We start from the raw sequence: 26,717 nt of genomic DNA on the forward strand, positions 1-26,717 counted from the left end.
CAGGTAGAACCTTATACGTTTTTCCTGTTATAAACATAGACATTATTATTAAACAGATAACAGAAATATTATTAAAATTAACTTGCTATAACCTATCTCTTTAAATCAGTCAGTTAGAACAAACTCCGCTTCTCATTATCTACTTCTAGGATGTTGTAGAAATGACAAGAAAAATAAATGTCAAGAATTCATTCATTTTACAATCATTTATTCACATTTCTATGTGTGATCAATGCTATCTGAAAGACATTATTTCCTATCCCAGAGGTATTATGCTACATAAAATAGTAAGAGCACTATTTATCAGTCTTTGATTCACTTAGCATGTGTTCATCCTTTTAGCTTCCTCATACACAAATATAAAGGATCCCTGACTTTAAAGATTGTTTAAATTACATACTGGATCTTGACACCCCCACCCCCACACGCACATACAAATGTGTTCTGAATATTACAGTAATGAGTACAGCACAGTGACAAGGAAAAGGCAAAGACACTTCATCACTTCCAATGAGGCATAGTGCTATTAGCCTCTAGCTTAAGGAACCACAAAGCAAATAGGAAATCCTGAGGAAAAGAATCCACTGGACACAGGCAATGTGCCATGGATTTCAAAACCAATATGAATATTAGCTAACTAAGACAGCCCCTCACATTAATCACCCATAGGTACTATGTGGCTTGTTTCTCTTTCTCTAGCACCCCATGACGACCTTGCTTAAACATCCAGTATCATAGGAGAAGAATATCATGGCTGTAGAAATATTTAATTTTATAACTTAAGAATAGTAATACAAAGACAAGCCAAAAAACCATTTTTATAAATATAAGGTAATACAACTAAAATAATTAACATACAAACTAGTTAGTACAGGGCAGGCAATTTATAAAGGACTAGTACGTTTAAATTCTTTTTATTATGAACTTGCAATTCTGGTTTGGTAGTACCAGAGGCAGGTCATGACCTCTCAAGATGCATTTCCTTATCTGTTAAATTGAGTTGCTACAGTACAGAGCCAGGCCTAATGGTTGGCTGGGCAATCAAGATCCTCCTTGATTGACTGTGAACTCTACTTTCAGTCTTATCTTTTATTATAACCATTCTCATTCTCTATCCTCGGTAATTTAACATATCTCAAATATCCCTGATGTTTTAATCCTATGCCATTCCTTGGAACTAGAAACTTAACTGTTTCTTACTAACACTGCAGGCTAGTTAATAGCCCACTCCAGTAATAAGAACTGCTTTATAGTAATGCTCCGTAACTAAGGACTGGCATACTTTCACAGATTAGAGGACAGAAAGCTCCCCTTGAGCTAGAAGTTACCTTCCATAAAGCAGTGGCCTGCTGCATCCTATTGGGGTCAGTGAGTGTTGACTAAACTACAGTTAGCTAGCAGGACTCAGAGAGGGTCAGCAAGCAAGCCTTTGAGAAATGTGGTTAGTCTGAAAAGCAATGTACTTCAATCATTAGTCTTTGAGAATTAATGTTATAACTCCTCTCCAGTCGATTACTGCACCACCAGAAAAAGGGTAAAGAAAAACCGTGTGCTGCTTTTAATAAGACACGACAAAATTCTATGCCTACTCAGTGTAAAAACATTTTACAAACTACATAAAACAAGGTAGGACCCATCCTCAGTCTGAAAAAGAAAATATATTAAAAACCAAATGTAACAAAAACCTTATTAAAAATAGGTAAACTATGGTAAAATATTGAAACTTTCTTTGCTATCAGGACACAGAAAAAAAAAACCTCACTGTCACATTCCATGAAAGAATACACCGAGATCTTTCTCAGCACAGCAGAATTCAGAGTGCCAGCGAGCTAGAAGGAGCAATGCTGCCAGTGTCTCAGGTGACACTGGACTCACCTGAGCAGCCAAGAGAATGCACTGTACTATTTCTGATGAGTGTTCGGCAGGATTACTGGATAAAGATCTACATGTGAAAACAACTATATTCTATTTATCAGTCTCAAACTCACTCTTAAATTAAAAATACATACACAATTACTACAGCTTCAAAAATACATCAAATTCCTACAAGCAAATCTTATGAAAAGAGGTACCGTGTCTTCATGTAAATCTACCTACCATCCCAAGACTACTGAGAGACAGCTTACATAAAGAGAGGCATTTCATACACATACATTTGCATGTGATGAAGCTGCCACCGCTCTTCAATATATTCTATAGAGTCAGTGAAATGTCAATACTGTTCCCCAGAAGGGCAAAGGTCAAGACCAGTAATGTAAGCACATGAGAGCTATATCCCTGAAAATAAGCCAGTTGCCAGGCATATTAAAAAAGTTATAGCAGAGATGGCTATAGGAGAGATGACACAGTGGTTAAGAGCACTGACTGCTCTTCCAAAGGTCCTGAGTTCAATTCCCAGCAACCACATGGTGGCTAACAATCATCTGTAATGGGATCTCATGCCCTCTTCTGGTATCTCTGAAGAGAATGAAAGTGTACTCATATAGATACAACAAATATTTAAAATATAAGAAAAGGAGGGAGAGAGTCCCTCTCACTTTCAGTAAAAAACAAGTTATAGCAATCAAGAGTGCTAGGTTCAAAAACAGACAATGGGGGCTGGAGTGATGACTCAGCAGTTGCAAACACTTGTTGCACTTGCTGAGTGGAGTAGGGTTCCCAGTATCCACACATGGTGTTTCATAACACCCATAATTTCATCTACAGGGCATCTGATGCCCTCGCTCTCTTCTGGCCTCTGTGGACACCCACACGTAATCATGTTCCCACAAAGACATAAAGTAGACAACTGGCTCAGGGTACCAAAAAGTAGGTCTAGAAAGTAAAGACTGATCAAAATACAGGCTATTATACAATATAACAAAGGTGGCCTTTTTAATATATAAGGTTGGGTCTTAATAGCTGGCAGAAATATCAACGCTGACTTTGCCTCCTGCGCACAGTTCATCGTAGGTCTCAAGTGCAAAAGGTTTGAGAACACTTAGAACATCTTCATAGTTCACAAGAAGAAGACATTTCCAGAAACAAATCACTATGGTAAAAGAAAAGGTGATCTGGACTGGAAAACTGGCTCAAAACAAAAGTGAAGGTGAGTGATGGGGAGGTGACTTATGAATGCAAGCTTCCACGGATAAGGGCTAGAGAAGGCAGCTCAGTGGTTAGGAATGTATATTGTTTGCAGAGGACCCAAACTCCCAAAACCCATATCAGATGGCTCCCCATCATCTTTAATTTCTGCTCCAGGGGTTATCCAATCTACTAAGTCTCTACATGGGACTTACACTCATATACACATACAGCACCATGGTCATACACACAATTAAAAAATAACAAAACAATCTTTTTACAAATGTTGAACAAAAGGTATAATTAAACATGAGACAAATGACACCACTGGTCATTATAAGCAGCACTTGAGGTGTTTAAGTTATAAGCAAGTTGTAATTGATAGTATAATGCCATGTATTGTACTGACTGCTAAATGGTAATGTGGAGAAAGAAGTGCAGGGATATACTTAAGTAGAAAAGCTACACATGGCGAAACCTTACTCATAATAGTAAAACATCTGGGCCAGACGTAAATTCAGATACAGTCACTTAATGGATTTCTAAATATCAATAAATATTAAATATTCTAAAAAAAACCCTTGTGCTATGTGGGCTAATGTCACAAACATTGGACAAAGAAAACCAGAGAAACCAGTTCATGTTAGAAGATTTTACACATGAATACAAATGTAGGTAATAAGTATGTACTCTTTAAATTTAGGAAATCGATTTCAGTGCTTAGGTTCCCTCAAGTACAAATAAATGCTTGCATTTGCCTCTTTTTAATGGGACAAGAGGATGATGGGGGCATGAGCCTAGAGTTTTGTTCACCCTGTGTCTTCACACAGGGGATGTCCATTTTTCAATCTCACTGAAGTGCTATATTTATAATGTGTATTTCTTCTGCTCTAGACCACACTTCCATATACAGGGTAAAGTCCATGTGAAGCCTTCTTTCACTATGGTAATCAGAAGTTCATTTTACTGCATATTTTAAATTTAAAATCACACATCTTATATGAGTTAAAATTTAACATAAGCCACCCGAACTCTTAATTTTACGCCTATTCTGTGTGTGCATATATGTCTAAGAGTATGCACTTTTTTTTACATATACACATGTGTGCTAATGGTGGATTCCTTTGTGCTGGGAGTATATAAGCCAGATGTTAGGATGTCTTCCTTGATGGCTGCTCCACTTTCCTTTAAGAAAGTTTCTCACTAAATCTGGCATTCTCTGTGGCTAAGCTAGCTGGCCAGAAAGACCCCAGGGTTACTTGACACCACATGTGACATTTAACATTGCTGCTGAGGATCTGAACTCAGGCCCTGATGTTTGCACAGAAGGCACTTTACCCATGGAACCTTGTCACCAGCTCTCTGGCTTGTATTCTTTATCAGTACATGAACTATAAAAAAGTTGAAGGCTGAGGCCATAAAATACCAAAACTTATGTAACAAATCTGTAAACTACGTCTCAGAAAAAACAACAAAACAAAAACAAAACAAAACAACAAAAAAATCAAAAACAAACTGGACCACATTGTGAGCCTAGTCTTTAACCCTGAGCCATCTCCTCAGCCAAGACCATGTCTTATGCATCAAGAATTTTTATCTTCTTATTTCCCTAGCAGAAGTCTTATGTGTGTGAAAGCAGGGACTCCCTGAGCAGCACGGTCAGCTGTAGGATGAAGGGAAAGCATACTGAGTTCACACAGGCCTTTCCCAGATACAGCGGCACGTGTGTCTTCATGCTCATTCCAATAATGTGTATAAAAATTCCCTGTCTCCCCAAAGAAAAACATCTGACAGCCATGTTTCTCCCCATTCTAAAGCTATCCTGTAATGGAAATGACTTAGTTTCTTTGAAAGATGCTGTGACAGGACTGTCTTTTGGGGTTGCTTCTCTCCACATGGTTAGTCATTTATAAAGTGGTTTGGAATAGCAGATGGGACATATAAGCTGATGGAGTTCCAAGTTAGTGGTTGTGTTAAAAGATGGTGAGTTTTCATACCCAGAGTGCCTCCCCTTGTGAAGAGAGGTCAAAGATGAGCATCAGAAGTCCTGGAGAGAACTGGACTAGTGGAAAGCATCAGAACTTAAGGGGACATTTCTGTGCAGGCAGGAATAAACATTTACTCCAACATAGCAGGGCAAAGAAAAGTACTGCGTCAAGAAAAATGTAAAATTACCCTGATGCAACTGAAGGCCTGAATAGCTAGAATGAACAGGCATGGGACACTAGAATCTGGGTACAGCATATTAGAGGACTAAGACAACATGCTTTACTACTTTCCAGTAATTCAGGTCACAAGGACTGAAGAGTTTGAGATGTTTTAGAGGTAAAATTTCTGAGCTGTACTCCAAGCCTTTGGGCTAATATCCACTTATCAGTGAGTTCATACCTTTGTGTGTGTGTGTGTGTGTGTGTGTGTGTGTGTGTGTGTGTGTGTGTGTGTGTGAGTGAGACTGGGTTACCTCACTTAGGATGATATTTCCTAGTTCCATCCATTTGCCTAAGAATTTCATGAAGCCATTGTGTAGATGTACCACATTTTCTGTATCCATTCCTCTGTTGAAGAGCATCTGGGTTCTCTCCAGCTTCTGGCTATTATAAATAAGGCTGCTATGAACATAGTGGAGCACGTGTCCTTATTTTATGTTGGAGAATCTTTGGGTATATGCCCAGGAGTGGTATAGCTGGGTCCTCAGTACTATATAGAGCACAGTTTACAGAGCACATGAAGCTTAAGAAGAAGGAAGACCAAAGTGTATATGCTTCAGTCCTTCTTAGAAGAAGTAACAAAATACTCATAGGAGGAAATACAGGGACAAAGAGTGGAGCAGAGGCTGAAGGAAATAGAGACTGCTCCATCCCATATACAATCACCAAACCGACACTATTGTGGATGCCAAGAAGTGCATGCTGACAGAAGCTTGATATTGCTGTCTCCTGAGAGGCTCTGCCAGAGCCTGACAAATATAGAGGTGCTCACAGCCAACCACTGAACTGAGAACAGGGTCCCCAATGGAGGAGTTAGTGAAAGGACTGAAGTAGCTGAAGGGGTTTGCAACACCATAAGATAACAACCAACCAGAGCTCCCAGGGAGTAAACCACTATCCAAAATACACATGGACAGACCCATGGGTCCAGCTGAAAATGTAGCAGAGGATGGCCTTGTTGGGCATCAGTGGAATGCCAGGGTGGGGAGGAGGGAGGGAGTACCCTCATAGAAGAAGCGGGAGGGGCGATGGGATAGGTGGTTGCAGGAGTGGAAACCAGAAAAGGAGATAACATTTGAAATGTAAATAAAGAAAATAGCCAATAAAAGAAAAAAAATGGGGTTTTGCATTTGTAAAAAAAAGTTAATTAACAAAAATAAAATTTACTGCTGTAGTATTTAGAGATTACTGATATATAAGAACAGGAATTGCTGTTGGGCCCCAAGTTTCAAGGCTAAGTTCTTCCCACTTCCAGCATTAGCAGTTTAAGTGGACCCTGTCATCCTTCCTGGCTTCTTTCTCTGCTAGTTTTCATTCCCCATGGCTGCTGGGCCTTGCTGCTCACTAGACTCATGCTGTGGATCGTCAGTGAGCTGCCTCTCAATTCTGTTTCTTCAATTCTCCTCGGTCAGAATGCAAAGAAGCCACAATTTGTTATCCTAGTAGAGGCTTGGCAATTCTTTTCTTTCTGCCTTTGAAAACAAAGGGCATCTCTTTGTCACAATCCAAGCGATATTTTCTTAAGGTCTCCTGCAAACATGTTGGGAACACTGGGCTTGAGAGGGTAGTAGCACACAGTTAACCTTGCAGCCTGGGGACAGTTTTTCTGCAGCAGATTCCTTTTCACAACCTCAGTCTCTTTTCCTACTACTCTACAGAACTCAGAATCTCTCTCTCAATACACTACCAATCCAGAAGATAGAAACCTTTGTTCTGTTCAAAAGGATCCTAAGGGTAAGATACTAGATTCCTGGAGAATATTCCTCAATTCTTAAGCAATTTCAAACAATGAGGGTAATTTATAAAAGAATTAAAAGAAGAAAAACTAATTAAAACATACTCACAGCCCTAAGAAATGTCCTGACCAAATCACGTTATTTGGATTTTGTGCATAACAGTTGCACCATAATTACTTTTTACTTGAAGTGTCAAAAGCTCTAAATAAGCAAGAATTAGGCTCACAAAAATGTTTACAGACCTATAATTCCTGACAGTGCAGTTAAATTCCAAAAAGTCTGCACTTTCTCTAAAGAAGGAACTTTCTCTAAAAGGCTTTCATTCCAGAAAGACTGAGATATTCAGGGGCTGTTACACCAACAGGCAAACATCAGACAGTAACTTGATGATGCTTAAGGACTCTGTGCTTTACCAGAGTCCACAATGGAAGGATAATGTAGCATTAAGTAAAAAGTGACTGCTCAGCTGCTGCTAAGAATCATCAGATAGCAGACTAATAGAGAACTCTTCTTTCCCTGTGGCACATTTAACCAAAGGCTAATGTAATAATGGATGAGATAAAATATAAAAGTTTGTGATTTATAATATCCAATAAATCTCAGACAAACCAAATCCTGTGTCTTATAAATGTACCCAAGAAGAAAAAGAAATCTAATATTTCAACCTCTCAAGGAACAACTTCTATTGAACAAGTGTAAATGACAGAATCAGATTAATTTGGGTAACTATAAATCAAGAAAGGTAAGTGAGGAACTGAAATGGATGGAAGATTTGCTAATTTCTCTAACAACACATTCAAGACAACTTGTTTTACACATCACTTCTGTGCCTGCTGAAAAGTTCTAAGCTTACAAACAGGTTTTATGGATGCAGCACCTGAACGCAGACGTTTGTCTGCTACTTTGGTCACATCTGCAGATGGTGAGACGATGATGTATGGACCTTATTGCTACAAAGATAGCTACACGTGTACTAGCGGAGAGTAAGGAGTCAAACATGTAAATGTACGTTTAACCTTGAGCAGCTCAAGTCCAGGGAGAAAAATAAAGTCAAAGTCAAAAGAATAAGCATGACAGCTGATTCTCACAGATTTTTCAAGACTGGCATTTATAAAACAACTGCACGGAAATAGAAGCCTTCAAAACTTGGACAGATTTCTCAAAAACGAGCTGAGCAAGTTAACAAGATCTGAGTGTTGTACACGAGATGTCTGCAGTTGAGACGCCGCAGTCAGAGAAGACAGAGTGGGGGTTTGCAGCTGAAAAACCTAGAGCTAAGATGAAATGTGATGGAATTCCCAAAGGTTCGTGAGTCTAAGCTGCCTCTGTAGGCCCTGACTCAGACCTCAGAAGAACTGGACACATGCTCTGAGTGTTCTGTAGGCTCTGACTCAGACCTCAGAAGAACTGGACACATGCTCTGAGTGTTCTGTAGGCTCTGACTCAGACCTCAGAAGAACTGGACACATGCTCTGAGTGTTCTGTAGGCTCTGACTCAGACCTCAGAAGACGTGGACAACCACTATGATTGTTAAAGCAGATATTAATTAGGTCAGTGGGCACACTATTCAGTAGATTTAAAATTTTTGTACCAATTTCTTAAAACAAACAAACAAAAATATGCTCCTATGATGAATACTGACATATGAACACCTAAATACTGAAATAAAAACCCTAAAGTTATTTTACTTTTAATAACTGCAGTAGTATTGATAACAAGAGATCTTTCAGCAAAGTTTTAAAAGCTGAAGTTGAATTTATTCTTTTCTGGCCCCAACGCTGATAACAGTACTTGGAAAACTTAAAAGATTTATTTATTTCTATTTTATGTGCATGAATGTTTTGCTTACATGACTATATGTGTGAAGATGTTAGCTATTCTAGAACTGGAGTTACAGACAGTTGTGAGCAGCCATGTGTGTGCTGGGAATGAACCTGGGTCTCCTGGAAGAGCAGCTAGTGCTCTTAACCAGTAAGCCATCTCATTAGCCCCTGGAAAACTTCTAAATGGAAAAAAACTCAGGAAAGTTATTGCTACTAGATACTCTAACCATGCATCCATAAATACTTATAAAAAACCAAGTTAATATATGTAATTATTTTGATGACAGTAATAAGTATGTACACCATAAAGCAAGTAATTAGAACTCAGAGAACAGTACAAATATCATTACAGCTTGTGTAAAATTATGGGGCTAGATACATGGTGAAGAATTGTGTGTGTGTGTGTGTGTGTGTGTGTGTGTGTGTGTGTGTGTGTGTGCGCGTGTTGTTATTGTTTTGTTTTGGTGATAGGGTCTCATTCACGGTAGCCCTGGTTGGCTTAGGACTTGTTTTATAGACTGGCATAGCCTTACGCCTGCTTCTATATTCAGTGTGCTGAAATTAAAGGTGTCACCATTCTTGTTGGTGGAGAATTATTTTTTGATGATAAAAAAACATATTTACATTGAAAAATTAAAATAGTAAAAATGCTGACATGTGAATTTCCTTTAAAATTTATTATCATTTTATAAAGGCCATTTATTTTATGAAGAGCTGAAAAATTTTAAGTTCATGGTAAACACTATTACTTTTGATATATACAAGGATCTATATAGGATATAGAATAATGTTAAGAGTGTTTTTGAATATAATTGTCAAGAGGTGTGATCCCCATCACAGGAACACTGGTGAGGTCCTATCACTCACTGACCCTTGATTTGGACATAGGAACAAGTATTCATGTAACTTTGACACAGCACCACCACAGAATTTACTTACTAAAAGATGAAAATTTAAATGAATGATTTATTTTATTTATGAGTATTAGTGTCTCGCTTGTGATTATGTATTTGCCCCATATGTGCTCCTCATGAGGTTAGAAAATGGGGTCATATGCCCTGGAATTTGAGTCATAGATAGTTGTGAATGGAATGCAGGTTCTCTGCAAGAGCATCGAGTGCTCTTAACTAATGAGCCAGCAATCTCACCCTGACGAGTGAAAAGTTCCATCACTTACACAGAGAGCTAATGGCTAATGCTAGAGAAGTTAAGATTATTTTGCTCATTGCTTACTTCCTATGTGTATTTACTGCTTAAATCCTTTTTACAAGCCTGAAAGTGGCCTATGAGGTCGTTTACATTTGACATATTTTATTGCCTCTCTGGAAGCATGATACATTTAAGCTTCAAAATTTATGCTAAGAGACCAAAGACATAGAATGCTTTCTGTAAAGCCTTGCTCTAATTCTGAACAGTGGCTTTGTCCATAGTATTTGACTACAGATTGTTAACTATTCATTGAATAATGATATTTATTATGAGATAGCACTAGTTGGAGAAAACTAGTTCCTCACATTTCTTACACTGTCCCCAAGTAGATTCTACAAGTTATAGTTCCCAGATAAATAATGTAAATTAGAATTCTGGGGCTTATATCATCAGCTTTAACGTTGTTATAAGGGGATGATATTCATGGGGCACAACTGTCTAACCCTAAAGTTAAAAAGCTACTATCTACTTAGTGACACACTGCTAGTGCGTTGTTCATAGAGAATTTGTGAAAGCCAGTGGGCTACAATTAAACGAGAAAAGAGAACTCATCCACCAGGGGCTTTTGAAGGCTTACATACTGACAGCTTTCACTTCTCTTTGATTTCCATTCCAAATGGGTAGTTACTAACAATGATCACAAAGGTCTTTGTATTTATGTCATGTATATTCCATGATGATCTTTCTATAAGGCATTCTGTGGTTTTCACAGATGTAATCTTTCATAGTACACTTGGAGTTATAACTATAATGCTAAATACAAGATTGCACTGACAAAAGAGAGATTTGTCACATCAAATTATACTACCCAAACCACACATTATTGTTAACATAGGAGAACTGGGGGAGGCAAACATACTGTGCTATGATCACTGATCTTGCAGATCTATCAAAGCAGAGAACATCCTCATAGCTTTTGCTTATCAGATGGTATTGTGGCAAATCTATACTTCAGTGGTTTGTAAGCATAGCTCTGAAGTACAAGACAATGGCAATTAAATGTAAAGTGTAGAGAGCGGCGCGGCGAAACAAAGATGGCGCCGACATCCAGCCTTGTCTGGATATAAACGACTTACTGCGCATGTGCAGGCTTGTCCCCTTGCTAGGGCTCCCTCTAGTGGTGAACAGCGGTACTGCACATGTGCGGTTTATGCACCAGGTGTTAGTTGACCGTTAATATGATAATGAGGTGATTCATTCTCCACCAATCCCTGGAGGACAAGTAGTGGGGTGATCCAAGCCCCACCAATCCCTGAGAGATAATTAGCATACTGTTGTCTATATAAGCCGAGCGATTTTGCTGCTCGGAGTCCCTGTTCAAGAGAGCTGTAACACTAAGAGAGCTATAACACTAAGAAGAGCTGTAACACAGTAAAGGCTTGCTCGCAGAAGAATCCTGTTGCCACGCGTCGTTCTTGCTGGCGGGACATTGGGCGCGCGACAAGTGGTGCCGAGACCCGGGAACAAACATCGCCGGTGCCAGGGGACCCTTCAGTGTGCTGAAGAGGATTCAGAACTGCGAGAAGGTAAATTAAAAGGTAAGCTTCGAGAGGCATGCCCCTTTTTGGAAGAGAGCATGTCAGAAACGGAGCAGAGTGAGAAATTAGGCTTCGAGAGGCATGCCCCTTTTTGGATTTAAGAGAGCATGTCAGAAACGGAGCAGAGTGAGAAATTAGGAGCGCACAAAAAGAAAAAGGTTACTAAAACAAAAGTGAAAGAGATACAAAAGGCAGAAGAAACGCTGCTGGAGGAAAAAATAGGCGCACCCCGGAGGACGAAGTACAAGTCATCCGGAGAGGATACTTTGTATCCATTAAAAGAATTAGAAGCCTTAGAACTGGCTGGCAGTGACTCTGAGCAAGAGTTGTCAGAGTCGGAGGAGGAGGAATTAGAGGAAGAGGCAGCCATATATGAGGAAGAAAGATATGGGCCTAGGTGGAGAGCCACTGTGAAGAAACCTAAAGTTATGGATCCTTTGTGGGCAAGGCTGGTAATTTTGTTTCTTTTTTTCTTTGTGTGGGATAGAGAAGCCACAGACAGCAAGCTTAAGCCCGGACCAAAACCTCTTTGGCGAATGGTCCCTGCCTGCTTAGAGGATAAACGATGTGAGGAAGCTGTTAGGACAGGTCAGAGGGTCCTTGCAGAGCAACAAGAAAGTATGTCAGAGGGAGAAAAGGTCTCGAAAGAAAAAAAGAAAAGAAAAGGAGATAAAAGGAACAGAGAGAAGGCAAAGATAAAAAATGGGGTCAGTGCAGCTTTTGTTGTGGCTCAAGTTGAGGCTATTGCTAGGTATGTGATTAGGCTCTGGAAACCTCACAGAGTCATACTGATCAGATTTGATAGAGGTAGACCGCCTGAAAATTTATTCAGGAGAATCAAACAAAAAGATAAATTTGAGTGTGCCTACTTGGATTCCTGGTCTCAAGGAGATTTAGCAAGTGACAAGGTGCTTCTCTTAAAAAAGCAGTTTCAATCAGCCCTTGGAGCCTTGCACCTGTAGCTAAGATATGTGTAGCCACTTCAATTTTGTTTTCTGACTGGTTTTAAATGTATAAATATTCTCTACATGCCTTAGTTATGGACTATTGGCTTTTAAGTTATTGGATATGGTTAAAAAAATGTAACATTGGTAACAGAAAGTTGACATAAAACTGGAAAATTTGGATGGAGTCATTCTAGATAACATGTGGCATGAGCCAATCTAGGAAAACAGGTCTAAATTGGGATGCCTTTGCTACAATTTTTTACTGAACATCCAGTGATTTTTCCAAAGGTCACTGCCTCAGAGCCTTTGTCTGGAGTGTTAAATATTTATACAGATGGCTCCAAAACAGGTGTAGGTGCCTATATGGTTGATTCTCAAGAACCAGTATTAATTCAATATAGACCAGGCACCCCCCAAATTACAGAACGTAAAATTGTATTGAAAGTTTTCAAAAGATTTCATGATTTTTTTTTTTAATTTTTGACTCTGCTTATGTAGTTAATGCGGTGCGCTCACTTGAAATTGCAGGGCCAATTCGGTCAACTAGTACTATATATCAAATTCTTTTAGAATTACAAAATTTGATTTGGGCCAGAAAAAATAAAATTTTTATACAACATATTCGAGCCCATACTAATTTGCCTGGTCCCATGACCAGTAATAACACCCTGGTGGATGCTAGTACTCGTAGAGAGTTTATTTTTCATGCCACTCCGGTTGATCTCGCTAGAGGATTTCATCAAAAGTTTCATGTACCTGCTTTTACTCTTCAACAAAAATTTAAAAATCTCTAGAGCTGCAGCTTGTGATGTGGTGTTACGTTGCCAAAATTGTGTTCAATTTCACCACCCTCCTCATGTTGGGATTAACCCTCGTGGCCTGATCCAGCTAAAACTTTGGCAGATGGATGTCACACACATATCTCAATTTGGAAATTTAAAATATGCTCATGTTTCTGTTGATACCTGTTCTGGTATTATACACGCTACTCTGATGACTGGTGAAAAAGCTCGTAATGCCATTAGTCATTGCTTAGAGGCATGGGCAGCCTGGGGAAAGCCTGATAGTCTCAAGACAGACAACGGGCCTGCCTACACTGCAAAGTCCTTTCAGGCATTTTGCCAGACACTGCAGGTCAAACATACTACAAGATTGCCATACAATCCCCAAGGTCAAGGAATTGTGGAAAGAGTACATCGTACCTTAAAAGAGCTTATACAAAAACAAAAAGGGGGAATTGCCAGCAGCCGAACACCAAAAGAACAACTTTCTTTAGCTCTTTTTACTCTAAATTTCTTAATTCTGGATGCGCATGGCCGTTCTGCCACGGATCGCCATGCTGCTACTACACCTATAACTAATGCAGAAGTAAAGTGGAAGGATGTCTTAACTGATGAATGGCGTGGCCCAGATCCCATGATTTCGAGATCTAGGGGAGCGATTTGTGTTTTTCCGCAGAATCAAGAAAATCCAATTTGGGTACCTGAGCGTTTGACTCAAAGATTGTCTTCTGCTCTTCCTGAAGATGAGACTACGAACCCTACTATTACTACTGGGAATGGTAATACAGGTTAATTCGCTCACTCTGTGGGCTATTGCCAGATCCTGGCCAGTACCCATGCCAGTTCATAGCAATTCTACTGTTTTGAGAATAAGACTGACAAGCATAATCTCTGGTCTTGGTTTCAATGGGTGCTGTCCAATGAGCAAGGGGCATATACATCCCTGACCCCCTTTGCTAGGTTAATGGGAGAGAACTTCGTGCTGTATAATGTTTCAGCTACCAGAAAAAATGATACCAGGTTGATCAATATTCAATATAATAACCTCTTGGTAAATAATACTGCCACTAGTACTTCAGTATGTGCTAGATCACCTTTTTTCTGATAAGCACTAATGTAAGCAGTGGTGCTTTAAATTGTAATAGCTCTGATGTAGTCTGCTATTTAGCTGAATGCTGGGATGGCACCAATGACACCACAGTGATGGTTAAGATTCCCTCCTTTGTGCCAATCCCAGTGGAGGCAAACCCAGATAGCTTTCCTATTCTTAATTTGCTGAAGAGATTTTGGAATTACGGCAGCCATAATTTCAGCCATTGTGCTGACTGATGCTGCAGCTACCACAGCTACAATTACTATGACCAATCAAATACAGACGGCTGAGACTGTCAATCAGATTGTAGAAAGAACTGCAGAGGCACTAGAGATACAAGAAAGAATTTAATACCCATTTGGCATCTGGCCTTCTATTAGCCAGTCAAAGGATAGATTTAGTTCAAGAACAAATTGAAGCACTGTATCATATGACACAGCTGTCTTGTGTTTCCTCCCTTAGAGGTTTATGCATTATTCCTTTGTGAGCTAACTTTTCTCAGCATTTTCAACAGAGCAAAGAAATCTCGAATTATCTGAAAGGAAACTGGTCCATGAAAGCAGAGCAACTATCAAGACAATTGCTGATGCAGATTGCTGTCCTCAACAGCACTAGGCTGGACCCCATCACAGTTGAAGACTTTACCTCATGGGTTACCAATGCTTTCTCCCTTGTTAAGGAGTGGGCGGGCATGTTTGTCCTGGGGAGTTATTGTCCTCCTGGGTTGCGGAGTAGGTCTCTGGCTTATTGGCTGTTTAAAAAGAGAACATGCCAGACACAAAGTGGTTGTTTACCAGGCTATGACCACCATTAAAAAGGGTACTTCTCCCAACATATGGCTGGCCTCTTTGAAAGATCAAGAGTTCGCCCTAGATCATTTTTGTCACAGTCATGTGGAGTCATTGTATCCAGGGACGGGCAACTTTCCTCGAACTCGGACCAACCTAAGACACGGGGCCCGGTGGCGATAGGGTAACTCTATGACGGGTAAGGCCGAGTTTGGATGAGAACGACCTAAGACAGGAGCAATGACAAGATTGACGTGACACCCAGATCTAGACCAGTCATTTTATTAAACAAAAAAGGGGGAGATGTAGAGAGCGGCGCGGCGAAACAAAGATGGCGCCGACATCCAGCCTTGTCTGGATATAAACGACTTACTGCGCATGTGCAGGCTTGTCCCCTTGCTAGGGCTCCCTCTAGTGGTGAACAGCGGTACTGCACATGTGCGGTTTATGCACCAGGTGTTAGTTGACCGTTAATATGATAATGAGGTGATTCATTCTCCACCAATCCCTGGAGGACAAGTAGTGGGGTGATCCAAGCCCCACCAATCCCTGAGAGATAATTAGCATACTGTTGTCTATATAAGCCGAGCGATTTTGCTGCTCGGAGTCCCTGTTCAAGAGAGCTGTAACACTAAGAGAGCTATAACACTAAGAAGAGCTGTAACACAGTAAAGGCTTGCTCGCAGAAGAATCCTGTTGCCACGCGTCGTTCTTGCTGGCGGGACATTGGGCGCGCGACAAGTGGTGCCGAGACCCGGGAACAAACATCGCCGGTGCCAGGGGACCCTTCAGTGTGCTGAAGAGGATTCAGAACTGCGAGAAGGTAAATTAAAAGGTAAGCTTCGAGAGGCATGCCCCTTTTTGGAAGAGAGCATGTCAGAAACGGAGCAGAGTGAGAAATTAGGCTTCGAGAGGCATGCCCCTTTTTGGATTTAAGAGAGCATGTCAGAAACGGAGCAGAGTGAGAAATTAGGAGCGCACAAAAAGAAAAAGGTTACTAAAACAAAAGTGAAAGAGATACAAAAGGCAGAAGAAACGCTGCTGGAGGAAAAAATAGGCGTACCCCGGAGGACGAAGTACAAGTCATCCGGAGAGGATACTTTGTATCCATTAAAAGAATTAGAAGCCTTAGAACTGGCTGGCAGTGACTCTGAGCAAGAGTTGTCAGAGTCGGAGGAGGAGGAATTAGAGGAAGAGGCAGCCATATATGAGGAAGAAAGATATGGGCCTAGGTGGAGAGCCACTGTGAAGAAACCTAAAGTTATGGATCCTTTGTGGGCAAGGCTGGTAATTTTGTTTCTTTTTTTCTTTGTGTGGGATAGAGAAGCCACAGACAGCAAGCTTAAGCCCGGACCAAAACCTCTTTGGCGAATGGTCCCTGCCTGCTTAGAGGATAAACGATGTGAGGAAGCTGTTAGGACAGGTCAGAGGGTCCTTGCAGAGCAACAAGAAAGTATGTCAGAGGGAGAAAAGGTCTCGAAAGAAAAAAAGAAAAGAAAAGGAGATAAAAGGAACAGAGAGAAGGCAAAGATAAAAAATGGGGTCAGTGCAGCTTTTGTTGTGGCTCAAGTTGAGGCTATTGCTAGGTATGTGATTAGGCTCTGGAAACCTCACAGAGTCATACTGATCAGATTTGATAGAGGTAGACCGCCTGAAAATTTATTCAGGAGAATCAAACAAAAAGATAAATTTGAGTGTGCCTACTTGGATTCCTGGTCTCAAGGAGATTTAGCAAGTGACAAGGTGCTTCTCTTAAAAAAGCAGTTTCAATCAGCCCTTGGAGCCTTGCACCTGTAGCTAAGATATGTGTAGCCACTTCAATTTTGTTTTCTGACTGGTTTTAAATGTATAAATATTCTCTACATGCCTTAGTTATGGACTATTGGCTTTTAAGTTATTGGATATGGTTAAAAAAATGTAACATTGGTAACAGAAAGTTGACATAAAACTGGAAAATTTGGATGGAGTCATTCTAGATAACATGTGGCATGAGCCAATCTAGGAAAACAGGTCTAAATTGGGATGCCTTTGCTACAATTTTTTACTGAACATCCAGTGATTTTTCCAAAGGTCACTGCCTCAGAGCCTTTGTCTGGAGTGTTAAATATTTATACAGATGGCTCCAAAACAGGTGTAGGTGCCTATATGGTTGATTCTCAAGAACCAGTATTAATTCAATATAGACCAGGCACCCCCCAAATTACAGAACGTAAAATTGTATTGAAAGTTTTCAAAAGATTTCATGATTTTTTTTTTTAATTTTTGACTCTGCTTATGTAGTTAATGCGGTGCGCTCACTTGAAATTGCAGGGCCAATTCGGTCAACTAGTACTATATATCAAATTCTTTTAGAATTACAAAATTTGATTTGGGCCAGAAAAAATAAAATTTTTATACAACATATTCGAGCCCATACTAATTTGCCTGGTCCCATGACCAGTAATAACACCCTGGTGGATGCTAGTACTCGTAGAGAGTTTATTTTTCATGCCACTCCGGTTGATCTCGCTAGAGGATTTCATCAAAAGTTTCATGTACCTGCTTTTACTCTTCAACAAAAATTTAAAAATCTCTAGAGCTGCAGCTTGTGATGTGGTGTTACGTTGCCAAAATTGTGTTCAATTTCACCACCCTCCTCATGTTGGGATTAACCCTCGTGGCCTGATCCAGCTAAAACTTTGGCAGATGGATGTCACACACATATCTCAATTTGGAAATTTAAAATATGCTCATGTTTCTGTTGATACCTGTTCTGGTATTATACACGCTACTCTGATGACTGGTGAAAAAGCTCGTAATGCCATTAGTCATTGCTTAGAGGCATGGGCAGCCTGGGGAAAGCCTGATAGTCTCAAGACAGACAACGGGCCTGCCTACACTGCAAAGTCCTTTCAGGCATTTTGCCAGACACTGCAGGTCAAACATACTACAAGATTGCCATACAATCCCCAAGGTCAAGGAATTGTGGAAAGAGTACATCGTACCTTAAAAGAGCTTATACAAAAACAAAAAGGGGGAATTGCCAGCAGCCGAACACCAAAAGAACAACTTTCTTTAGCTCTTTTTACTCTAAATTTCTTAATTCTGGATGCGCATGGCCGTTCTGCCACGGATCGCCATGCTGCTACTACACCTATAACTAATGCAGAAGTAAAGTGGAAGGATGTCTTAACTGATGAATGGCGTGGCCCAGATCCCATGATTTCGAGATCTAGGGGAGCGATTTGTGTTTTTCCGCAGAATCAAGAAAATCCAATTTGGGTACCTGAGCGTTTGACTCAAAGATTGTCTTCTGCTCTTCCTGAAGATGAGACTACGAACCCTACTATTACTACTGGGAATGGTAATACAGGTTAATTCGCTCACTCTGTGGGCTATTGCCAGATCCTGGCCAGTACCCATGCCAGTTCATAGCAATTCTACTGTTTTGAGAATAAGACTGACAAGCATAATCTCTGGTCTTGGTTTCAATGGGTGCTGTCCAATGAGCAAGGGGCATATACATCCCTGACCCCCTTTGCTAGGTTAATGGGAGAGAACTTCGTGCTGTATAATGTTTCAGCTACCAGAAAAAATGATACCAGGTTGATCAATATTCAATATAATAACCTCTTGGTAAATAATACTGCCACTAGTACTTCAGTATGTGCTAGATCACCTTTTTTCTGATAAGCACTAATGTAAGCAGTGGTGCTTTAAATTGTAATAGCTCTGATGTAGTCTGCTATTTAGCTGAATGCTGGGATGGCACCAATGACACCACAGTGATGGTTAAGATTCCCTCCTTTGTGCCAATCCCAGTGGAGGCAAACCCAGATAGCTTTCCTATTCTTAATTTGCTGAAGAGATTTTGGAATTACGGCAGCCATAATTTCAGCCATTGTGCTGACTGATGCTGCAGCTACCACAGCTACAATTACTATGACCAATCAAATACAGACGGCTGAGACTGTCAATCAGATTGTAGAAAGAACTGCAGAGGCACTAGAGATACAAGAAAGAATTTAATACCCATTTGGCATCTGGCCTTCTATTAGCCAGTCAAAGGATAGATTTAGTTCAAGAACAAATTGAAGCACTGTATCATATGACACAGCTGTCTTGTGTTTCCTCCCTTAGAGGTTTATGCATTATTCCTTTGTGAGCTAACTTTTCTCAGCATTTTCAACAGAGCAAAGAAATCTCGAATTATCTGAAAGGAAACTGGTCCATGAAAGCAGAGCAACTATCAAGACAATTGCTGATGCAGATTGCTGTCCTCAACAGCACTAGGCTGGACCCCATCACAGTTGAAGACTTTACCTCATGGGTTACCAATGCTTTCTCCCTTGTTAAGGAGTGGGCGGGCATGTTTGTCCTGGGGAGTTATTGTCCTCCTGGGTTGCGGAGTAGGTCTCTGGCTTATTGGCTGTTTAAAAAGAGAACATGCCAGACACAAAGTGGTTGTTTACCAGGCTATGACCACCATTAAAAAGGGTACTTCTCCCAACATATGGCTGGCCTCTTTGAAAGATCAAGAGTTCGCCCTAGATCATTTTTGTCACAGTCATGTGGAGTCATTGTATCCAGGGACGGGCAACTTTCCTCGAACTCGGACCAACCTAAGACACGGGGCCCGGTGGCGATAGGGTAACTCTATGACGGGTAAGGCCGAGTTTGGATGAGAACGACCTAAGACAGGAGCAATGACAAGATTGACGTGACACCCAGATCTAGACCAGTCATTTTATTAAACAAAAAAGGGGGAGATGTAGAGAGCGGCGCGGCGAAACAAAGATGGCGCCGACATCCAGCCTTGTCTGGATATAAACGACTTACTGCGCATGTGCAGGCTTGTCCCCTTGCTAGGGCTCCCTCTAGTGGTGAACAGCGGTACTGCACATGTGCGGTTTATGCACCAGGTGTTAGTTGACCGTTAATATGATAATGAGGTGATTCATTCTCCACCAATCCCTGGAGGACAAGTAGTGGGGTGATCCAAGCCCCACCAATCCCTGAGAGATAATTAGCATACTGTTGTCTATATAAGCCGAGCGATTTTGCTGCTCGGAGTCCCTGTTCAAGAGAGCTGTAACACTAAGAAGAGCTGTAACACTAAGAAGAGCTGTAACACAGTAAAGGCTTGCTCGCAGAAGAATCCTGTTGCCACGCGTCGTTCTTGCTGGCGGGACATTGGGCGCGCGACAGTAAAGTTCTTCTGGTCTTTTCATTACTTTCTCCAATGATTCTGTCTCTCCAATTTTTTCTCTGAACGAAGGGACAGGGGACTTACTGAATTAAAAAACTAACATCTAAAAAATTACATCATCACATGTATTAAAGAGTGACTACAAATAAATTAATAAAGGTAATACAATAGGATATAATATAAACTGTAAACATTTACTCATATATCATGGTTAAAAACTTTCCTTCGGGTCACCCAACCAAAGAGGTGACTTGCATGCTGTATCCTGGGCTCACTCTTTAGTCCTGAGGAGCCTTGCAACATCTCAAGAGTGTTCTGATTCCCTCTGAAGACCTGCAGAGTCCCCAAGAACTATCAGCTTGAAACACTATCCCACCAATCCTTTGCCAGTGGGGCCTGCCTGAGGCAAGTCAAGCAGACTCCTATACCCTGAGCTCCATTGTCTGGCCCATGGCTCCCCCTACCTTCCTGAAAAGTCCTGCTGCCACAGGATAATCCAGCCAACACCAGGGAAAATCAGAAGTCTAAAGGACAGCACAAGAAAACAAACAAGTCCCAGGGTGATGTGGCACCAGTGGAGCCCAGCTATCTTGCTATAGCAAATCCTGGATATTGTAATGAAAATAAAATACAAGAAGATGATCTTAAATCCAATCTTATAAAGATGATAGAGGCTTTTAAAGAGGAAATGAATTAAGAAATACACGAAAATACATGCAAACATGCAGAGGGATTAAAAGAAGAGGCAAATAAAAATGAATACAGGAAAATTGAATCAAACAAGTGAAAGATATTACTACTACTACCACCACCACCACCATCAAAATAACAGGAAGTAGTCAGTGGCCATTAATATCTCTCAACATCAATGGACACAATTCCCCAATAAAAAGATACAGGCTAACAGAAAAGACACATAAACAGAATCCATCATTCTGCTGTATACAAGAAACACATCTCAGTAACAAAGATAGACTATGGCACAGTAAAGGGCTGCAACAAGGTTTTCCAAGCAAATGGACCCAAGAAGCAAGCTGGAATAGTCATTCTCATATCTAATAAAATAGACTTTCAACATTTTAAAAGAATCTTCTGAAAAATGGATCAAAATAATTATTCTAATTTTCAAACCTTTCTATATATTTTAGGTCACTCAAATGGCTCAGGCAGTCTCCGGCCCTGTTCCTCACACCCAAGCAGTCATTTGTGATTTGTGCTACATCTCCATTTCTAAGCCCTCCTGCCCCATATTAGAGTTCTGTCGAGGGTGCATTGTGACACCCTTTTAAGTCCTGTTATGTTGCAGTGTACTTTTTGTTTCTTTTCATTTGCATGTGTATTATGTTTTGTTTTAAGGCAGATGAACTTAGAGACTCTTAAATTTTGGCTAAATAGAGCAATAACCTTTTAATTTTTCCTTTCATTAGTAGTCCTTACTTTCTCCAGGTCATTCCTCTCAAGAATGGAAGATTGAGAATATGCTAATGTCTTCCTTTCCACTCCAAATACTGGGATTACCCTGAACAAGTCAAAGTCAATACAAAATAGAGCATCTCCTCTTTTCACTTTTGAATCAGTGAGTCTTGGACACCTTCACACACATCTGACCTTCCTCATCACTGAATTCTGGGGGTGTCAGTCCTGGATTGCTGTTTCTTATCTTCACCATCTACAGCTTGCCAGGGCTTCTGCCCTCAGTATCTCCCTGGCTGTCAATTCTCTTCTCACTTCCATTGCCTTCTCCGAGGAGCTGCATTCTGCTGGGTGACCCTCACTTGTTGAGCAGTCTCACCCCTCACACTGTCAAGGATGTGGTGATGTGTGTACTGTGTTAACTAACCCGTGAGCTATCAATATTTCAGCAACACAGCCTACAACGAAACAGTATATACTGTCCATTCCAGATGAAAGCCTCGCATTTTAAACTTCCTGAAGAATTCTGGTAAAGTATGTCTTTTTTACCCCTGAATAATTTACTATTTTACACATATAGTATTATGAGATACATATTTTATAATATATATCTAGTGAAAATTAATTTATTTAAAGTATTCCCCAAGAAGCTGTATTTTTGCATTTCTGTAAGGGTGTGTGGGTTATACGTGCTTCATAATCTTCCAGTTCTAGCATGGTGCCGAGTGCTGTAACTTGCTGAACCACCTTGCCAGCCTCTCTGTTGCTTTAATTTGGAAATTCCAACACATTCATAATTGAATCTTGTTTTGACTTTATGTAGGAGCTGATATTGAGTATCTTTATATGCTTCTTGTTTAGCTGTCATCTTGTTCACATGATCTGATTCCTCCACTGTCTTATGATTGCTTTATCTGTAACACCTATTTCATATCATTATAAACTGAAAATACATTCTATATTCTAGGTATAAATCTCCTGTAAGATGGGCTGTGGTGCTGCATGCTTTTAATCATAGCCCTTGGAGCAGAGGCAAGGTGATCTCTGAGCTCCAAGCCAGCCAGGTCTACAGACTGAGTTCCAGAACAGTAAGGGCTACAAAAAGGAACCCTGTCTGGAAAACACAAACAAACAAACAAACAAACAGACAAAATAACAAACTTCTGTAACCTATGAGTTTGTAAATATCCTTTTCCAGTCTAGTATGCGTTCCTTCATAGTTTTAGATTCCTTTAAGAGTTTTTTTTCTCCACTGAAAATAGATGTTTAGTTTTGATAATGACCATTTTTAATGGATTTTTAAAAATTTATATTTCAAATGTTTTCCGCTTTCCCAGTTTCCTGTCCAGAAACCCCCTATCCCATTCCCCCTCCTCCTTCTTCTATGTTCCCCAACCCATCCACTCACCCCTTCCTGCCTCCCCACCCTGGAATTTCCCTACAATGGGAGAGGGGGGTTCCAGCCTTGGTAGGACCAAGGTCTTCTCCTCCCATTGGTGCCCAACAAGGCCATCTTCTGCTACATATGCAGCTGGAGCCATGAGTCTTCCATGTGTACTTTGGATGGTGGTTTAGTCCCTGGGAGCTCTGGTTGGTTGGTATTGTTCTTATGGGGTTGCAATCCTCTTCAGCTCCTTCAGTTTTTTTCTCTAACTCCTCCAATGGGGACCCCATTCTCAGTTCAGTGATTGGCTGTGAGCATTTGCTTCTGTATTTGTCATTCTTTGGCTGAGCCTCTCAGGAGACAGCTATATCAGCCTCCTGTCAACATGTACTTCTTGGTATCAGCAATATTGTCTGGGTTTGGTGGCCTTATGTATATGGTCTGGGTCCCCAGGTGGGGCAGGCTCTGGATGACCTTTATTTCAGTTTCTGCTCCAAACTTTGTCTCCGTATCTCCTCCTATGAATATTTTTGTTCTCCCTTCTAAGAAGGACTGAAGCATCTGCACTTTGGTAGTTCTTGAGATTCATATGGTCTGTGGATTGTATCTTGGACAATCTGAGCTTTTGGGCTTCACTAAACAATTTTGGAAGGCATGGGAAGATGCCATTGGATACTGGGTACCATTAACTTCTTTTGAAGAGTTTCTCTTCACTTTAGCTTTTTCAGTTATACCTGTCTGCCTTGCCTTGATTAATTAGGTAGCACTGTTGCTATCAGTGTAGCTCAGGCTTTGCATACACAGGATGGTAAAAATAACTTCAAAAACTCAAACTTCCCAAGCCCTCTTTTCATTTAGTTAGCACTATTTCATCATTACAATCAATAATTTAAATACTTAATATGAAAAATTAGTAATTAATTTCAATACTGAATGACTTTAGACTTTAGGGTAAGACAGATCTAGAACACAATTTGTCTCTACTACTATTTAATTATGTGACAGTGGGTAGGGACCTTAACCTTCTATCAGCCTCATAGTTCTTTTTTTTTTTTTTTGTTTTGTTTTGTTTTTTTTTTTTTTATTAACTTGAGTATTTCTTATATACATTTCAAGTGTTATTCCCTTTCCCGGTTTCCGGGCAAATCCCCCTCCCACCTCCCCTTCCTTATGGGTGTTCCCCTCCCAACCCTCCCCCCATTGCCGCCCTCCCCCCATAGTCTAGTTCACTGGGGGTTCAGTCTTAGCAGGACCCAGGGCTTCCCCTTCCATTGGTGCTCTTACTAGGATATTCATTGCTACCTATGGGGTCAGAGTCCAGGGTCAGTCCATATATAGTCTTTAGGTAGTGGCTTAGTCCCTGGAAACTCTGGTTGCTTGACATTGTTGTACTTTTGGGGTCTCGAGCCCCTTCAAGCTCTTCCAGTTCTTTCTCTGATTCCTTCAACGGGGGACCTATTCTCAGCTCAGTGGTTTGCTGCTGGCATTCGCCTCTGTATTTGCTGTATTCTGGCTGTGTCTCTCAGGAGCGATCTACATCCGGCTCCTGTCGGTCTGCACTTCTTTGCTTCATCCATCTTGTCCAATTGGGTGGCTGTATATGTATGGGCCACCTGTGGGGCAGGCTCTGAATGGGTGTTCCTTCAGTCTCTGTTTTAATCTTTGCCTCTCCCTTCCCAGCCAAGGGTATTCTTTTTCCTCAGCCTCATAGTTCTTATGTGTAAAATGGAGAAGCATTGTCTACCTTAGGACAAAATAAGGCACTAAATATGATGTGCCAGTATACTTGGTGCTCACAAACAGCTGCATACTGTAAGATATTGACCAACAACATCTTATCAGAAAAACTGATTCTCAGTATTAGTATTTTGATGAAAAACCCACCCACCCAAATGAAGACACAGGCCTATTAAACTATTGGAGTCTACTAGAATCTTTGGATTGTTATAAGGCGGTATGGCATGTAAGAATAGGAAATATATCCTCAAAGCTAACACAGACTTAAATATATACACACCTACATTAATAAAGTAGTGATTCTTGAGATAGAGACTTTTAAAGGATTTTTAAAAATTTTAGACTTTAGTTAAAGCTGAAAGAGCAACAAAATAAGTTGAAATGGTAAAAGTATGGTAGGTCCAGTAGCATGGCGTAGACAAAAAACAGAACTGGCACATATGTGTTAAAAGTAAACATTTTACATAAAAGGGGAGTATGGGGATGATAGTCCTTCATACTCAATGCTTGGTTGATAAGCAAATTTTGTACGTGATCAGTGTTTGATTCCCACACCAAGGGAGGAAGCGAGTTACTAGGAAAGGAAAGCACAGTGCAAGCCTTTCAAACAGAGCCAGAGCCAGAGGTCCTGCAGAGTGAAGAGAGCAAGCGTGAGAAGGCGGGGCTGGAGAGGTCAGAGCCAGCCATCGAGTCCTCTGTGCAGAGGCGACACTGGGTTGACAGAGTGCAGGTCTGAGCAGGGTGAGCTCACTTTTCCCTCTGTTCTGTAAACAGCATCATCGCACTGTTGGGCTTACCTTTATCAACACAAGTCAGATCTCGGTGCCCTGAAGCTCAAAGTCCTTACTGCTTTTATGCCTTTCAGGACAGATGCAAACATTCCCAATATGATTTCCTCTTCAGGCTACCATCCCCACTGTTCATTAACCACTTGTTCTTTTTGTCTGCTCATTTTGTTAATTTCCGTGACAGAAATTTGGTGATGTTTCTCTCTGGAATGATTGAAATCCTACTATTTGTCGACACTCATCTAGTCACGAGATCTTGGCTTGAATAAAGCTTCTTCAAAGAACTCCTCCCCAAACCAGAATTAGTCCTGTAGGGCTTTGTACTTTCCTCTCCTGGCACTTCCCACACTTATATGTCTGCTACCATTTATTTAATAAGTTTTATGTCGTAGCTAATAAACCAGCCTAGATGACAAGTTTGCTTACAACTATGGAGCAGATAGGGCACTGCCTAACGTCCACTCTGGCAGCTTTAGCATTTCAGGTTTCAAATTGATGTCTTTGACCCACTTGGAGATAATTTTGGTACAGAGTGATAGATACAGGTATAATTTCATTATTCTACATGTAGACATCCAGTTTCTTCAGGACCTTTGTCAAACATGCTTTCTTCCCCCCCCCCTTTTTTTTTTGGCTCTTTGCCAAATTTCCATGGCTGTAGTTAGATGTATACATATTTAGCTCTTTTGTTTTATTTCATTGGTCTACATCATTATTTTTTGTGCCAATATCATATTGTTTTTGTTACTATAGCTCTAGAATATGTCTTGATGTTTGAATGTAGGCACACACACACACACACACACACAAAGTTATGGTACTTGGGCTGATAAGACTCCTGACAAGAACCACAGACTAATAAAAGTGCCAGTATTAGGCACTAAAGATTTCCTTTTAAATGGTTCATCAGGGTAGTACACATGATTTCCTAAACTAGGAGTTCTCAACCTTCTCAACCTTTAATACACTTTCTTATGCTGTGGTGAGCGCTGACCATAATATTATTTCATTGCTATG

At 40.6% G+C, this 26,717-nt stretch overlaps 1 protein-coding gene and 1 long non-coding RNA gene across 12 annotated transcripts in view; one reads left to right on the plus strand and one right to left on the minus strand.

Moving 5' to 3' along the window:
• Nbea (neurobeachin) overlaps nucleotides 1-26,717 on the minus strand; it is a 576,469-nt gene that overhangs the window by 216,294 nt on the left and 333,458 nt on the right.
• Nucleotides 1-26,717, plus strand: part of LOC102552778 (uncharacterized) — a 53,769-nt gene that overhangs the window by 5,527 nt on the left and 21,525 nt on the right. Inside the window, exons 4-6 of one of the 4 annotated variants that reach the window (XR_015674693.1) lie at nucleotides 2,943-3,088; nucleotides 22,241-22,320; nucleotides 22,759-25,993. The exons of 1 other annotated variant lie outside the window; for it this stretch is intronic. This is a non-coding gene — a long non-coding RNA (uncharacterized LOC102552778). Of the gene's footprint in view, nucleotides 1-2,942; nucleotides 3,089-11,431; nucleotides 11,581-13,985; nucleotides 14,089-14,916; nucleotides 15,233-22,240; nucleotides 22,321-22,758; nucleotides 25,994-26,717 lie in introns of those variants that run through there. 2 more of the 4 variants (XR_015674695.1, XR_015674697.1) reach the window with 2 other exon arrangements.

The sequence above is a fragment of the Rattus norvegicus genome, chromosome 2, assembly GCF_021556685.1.
Source record: "Rattus norvegicus strain SHRSP/BbbUtx chromosome 2, alternate assembly SHRSP_T2T, whole genome shotgun sequence".
Lineage (NCBI taxonomy): Eukaryota > Metazoa > Chordata > Mammalia > Rodentia > Muridae > Rattus > Rattus norvegicus.